Below are 4,394 nucleotides of genomic sequence, written 5' to 3'. Positions count from 1 at the left end.
TCATTTTCACAACTCGCCCCCCCCCCCCCCCCCCGCCCTCCCACTCTCCCCCACCCGGCCCCTCCCCCTTTTTCCCCCTGCTCAGCATCCCATTTACATAAATTTAAGTTTTGTTATATCTCTGCACAGACGAATTAACCAGGAAAATCAGGGTCACAGGTAACTGGTAAATGGACAGGGTTTTATACACGTTCTTTGACTTCTTTCTTTCTATCTCTTCTTCGTCAGTTTTCAACTATTTTAAAAGATGTTTTCATAAAAACCTAGAGAATGGTCTTAAGGACTGACCAGCACGTTTGAGTCTATAAGTAGGTCAAGCATCTGCTTTATTTATTTTTTATCATTAAGCTAATGTGATGTATCATACATGGATCAGTTTGCACACTTTGACATCTTCAAACTGAAACCTAGCTGGTGACATCTGAGATGGATGAAAGAACCTCCCGGATTCAAAATGTGTCTCTAGAGTATGCGAAGAGTATGCGGACATTTTTGGGGGGAAGGGGGTTGAATGGGTGGTGGTGGTCAGGACACAGTATAATGCAGAAGAGAACAAGCCAGCTTCTGCCAAAGTAAATAGATCTGTTCTTTAGTATATTAGAAACATGCTCTGTTTAGCCATGACTCACCCCCTCCAGCAACGCAACCTGTACAGTACTAAAACCCCAGCCCTGAACAGGTTGACCTGAAGGGAGTCAATCAACAGATCGTGAAACTCAACTCTGTAGCATTTACCAATAACAGCCACATCACACATTGCATGTAATGATAGTCCTGTGCAGTGTGAACAGAAAATGTCATGGTTCTCCTTATGTCTAATTTTCTGCCTTTCACGACTGCTGTTTTTAAGTAACAGACACAGACATGTGGTTCGTCCGTCGGGATCGACGAGGACCATCTAGTCATCCTGGGGGTGGGTGGGTTGGGCTCTGTGGGTGCGCAGATGACTGGTCAGGCCAATCCGCGCCCGGAAGGTTTCCTGGCCTGTCTGCGTTGCTCTACTGCAGCGATTCTGTTGGCCTCACAGGATTTGGCGCCTTTGTGGACAGCTGAACGCTACTTTGGTCTATCCATTGCATTCAGCTCCCATGTGTCGTGGCTGATGCTGAAGGCCTTCAGAGAAGCTTTCAGAGTGTCTTTGAAGCGCTTCTTTTGGCCTCCATGGGAGCGCTTGCCATGTTGGAGTTCGCCGTACAGCAGTTTCTTGGGGAGCCGGTGGTCTGGCATGCGAACTACATGGCATGCCCAGCGCAGCTGGGCCTGCATCAAGATGGTGTAGATGCTGGGCAAGTTTGCACGAGTGAGCACCTCTGTGTCAGGGATCTTTTCTTGCCACTTTGTGCCGAGAAGTTTTCTGAGGCTGGTGGTGTGGAAGTGGTTCAGCTTTTTGGCGTGGCGTTTGTAGACCGTCCATGATTCACATCCATAGAGCAGTGTGGTGAGAACTATGGCCTTGTATACTTTGAGCTTCGTCTCCAGGGTGATGCCTCTCCTGTTCCAAACGTTCTTATGGAGTCTGCCGAAGGCAGCGCTGGCTTTGGCGTGTCTGGCATTCACCTCGTCGTCGATGACAACTGTGCGAGAGAGTGTACTGCCCAGGTATGTGAACTTGTCCACCGCGTTCAGTCGTTGCCCGTTGATGAAGATGTTTGGTTCAACGTAAGGCTTTCCTGGAGCTGGCTGGTGCATCACCTCAGTCTTCTTTGTGCTGATTGTGAGGCCAAAGTTGTCACAGGCAGCAGAGAACTTGTCGACACTGTGTTGCATGTCAGCTTCGGAGGCAGCGTTGAGAGCGCAGTCATCAGCAAACAGGAAGTCGTTGACGGTGTCTGCCCTCACCTTGGTTTTTGCTTGAAGCCTCCTGAGGTTAAAGAGTGAGCCATCTGTGCAGTACCTGATGCCAATGCTTATGTCAGCGTCTCTGAAGGCATCTGTCAGCATGGCTGAAAACATGAGACTGAACAGGGTGGGGGCAAGAACACACCCTTGCTTGACTCCGTTGGAGACAGGGAATGGTTCTGAAGTCTCTCCGTTGTCTTGGACTCGGGCCAGCATCCCATCGTGTAGTTGCCGTATGATGGTGATGAACTTTCTGGGACATCCGTACTTCGCCATGATTCTCCAAAGGCCATCTCTGCTAACAGTATCGAAGGCCTTGGTCAGATCGACATAGGTGGAGTAAAGGTTAGCGTTCTGTTCCTGACACTTCTCCTGGAGCTGCCTGGCAGCAAACACCATGTCGATAGTCCCGCGTTCTTTCCGGAAGCCACACTGGCTCTCTGGTAGGAGACCTTGCTCAAGGTGCGTTATGAGACGGTTGAGTAGCACTCTGGCCAGAGTCTTGCCTGCGACGGACAGCAGGGATATTCCACGATGGTTGTCACAGGCCTGACAATTTCCTTTGCGCTTGTACAGGTGTATGATGGAAGCGTCTTTGAAGTCCTGTGGAACTGCCTCATGCTGCCAGATGAGCTGGAACAGCTGATGAAGCTTCTCAGTCAGGCACAGACACAGACATACACACACACACACACACACACACACACACACACATATATATATATATATATATATATATATATATATATATATATATATACTTTGTTTTCCTCCTAGGCATAGTGCTTTTGACATTCCATTTCTTCATTTTATTCTCCTCTCCCCTTCCCAGACCCTCCACATGCGAAAAACCTAAGTCAGTGTGATCTCGATTTCTGTTGAAAATCGGCAGGCTTTGGTTAATTTTGTTCTGCAATATTACGTAAATTCGTATTCTATTTCATGTCTTCATTTCTTGTAAATCTTTTTCAATGTATGAATGTTTAGGTGACATTGAAATGCTTTTTTTTTCTGATTTTAACAAAAATGTGTGTGGGTGTGTGTGGGTGTGTGTTTGGGGGGGGGGGGGGGGGGGGGGGGGCAACGTAAGTGATTTTGAATTCACTTCCCCCCTTGCAGTTAAAGGCTACAGAATCCTTTCAACCAAACACAGGCAGCAACGCCTGCTGACAGTCAAGCTGAGAAAGGAAAAGGTGACCAGTGTCACATGCAAGCTGTTGGTCAGAGGGGAAAGGGTTGGTACTAACATGCAAAGATAGCCTACTCATTCCGGAACATTTTGGAGGAAGGTGTCTGAAGCAAGGTGGTAGAATGGTTAAGACGCTCAGCTGCCTATACAGTGTGTGAGGGAGTGAGTTTGAATCCTGCTCTCGCCCTTTCTCGCAAGCTTGACTGGAAAATCGAACTGAACATCTAGTCATCGGAATTAGACGACAAACTGAGGTCTCATGTGCAGCACGCACTTGGCACACAGAAAAAGAACCCATGGCAGCGGGGGGATTATCCTCTGGCAAAATTCTGCAGAAGAAATCCATTCTGATTGGTTCACAAATATATAAGCATGCACTCAAAGCCTAAGTGCGTTAGGTTATACTGCTGTCAGGCATCTGACTAGCCGATGTGGTGTATCGTGTATGGATTTGTCTGAACGCAGTGACGCCTCCTTGAGAGACTGAAACTGCTGAACATTTTCCATTGTTCAAATGGATGGGTTTTTCTTTGTTTTGTTTGATTAGCCACTTTTTGCCTGCCACTAAATCCTAACTGGTTGAACTTTTTGGCTTGGTGTTTTTGCCTGCCACTGAATCCTGATTGGTTGATTTTTTTCTTGCACTGAAACCCCCTGATTGGTTAGTTTGTGCCTGAATTAAAATGATGTGGAAATCTGGTGAATATTTGTACACCTGGCTACACAGTGAATTAATTAGAACGGGGGCAGGTAACCCATGGGCAGCAGATCAGAAGAAAAGGGAGAGAAAAACGCAAAATTGTTCTCAGGGAAACTCGGATATCAACTTGGCATTCTGAGGTTTTAGCATTTTCACTTGGTTGTATGTTGTCTATATGTTTGTGCTATAAGCACATGTTTGATTCATTTGGTCATTATTCTTTTTATACATTAATCATTTGTACAGTATCCATATCTATTGACAGGAAATAATTTTATATCAGTTTATATGTCTGCAACCATTTTATGCTATTGCAGCGGAAAAGATATTGTGTTCTCATCAATTTGATAAATTCATCTTTCATTTTTGCTTTTTTCACTGTGTGTGTGTGTGTGTGTGTGTGTGTGTGTGTGTGTTCATTCTGAAGGTTGACCATAAGAGAGAAGGGGCATGGGGGTGTGGGGAAGGGGAGGCATGTGAAAACAAGTACATTTATCTGTTTCCACTTTTCATAAATATGGTATATTTGCAACATTCTATACAGATATCTGTTATATCCAGTATATAATAGCAGGTATGAACATATAATCATATACCTCATGAATCTGACTTTTTTTTCCACTTAGGTACTATTATTCTTCAAACCAACATAATTGTTGGTTTTGA

Source organism: Babylonia areolata, chromosome 30 (assembly GCF_041734735.1).
Source record: "Babylonia areolata isolate BAREFJ2019XMU chromosome 30, ASM4173473v1, whole genome shotgun sequence".
NCBI lineage: Eukaryota > Metazoa > Mollusca > Gastropoda > Neogastropoda > Buccinidae > Babylonia > Babylonia areolata.
Note: the sequence above shows the minus strand (reverse complement) of the source record.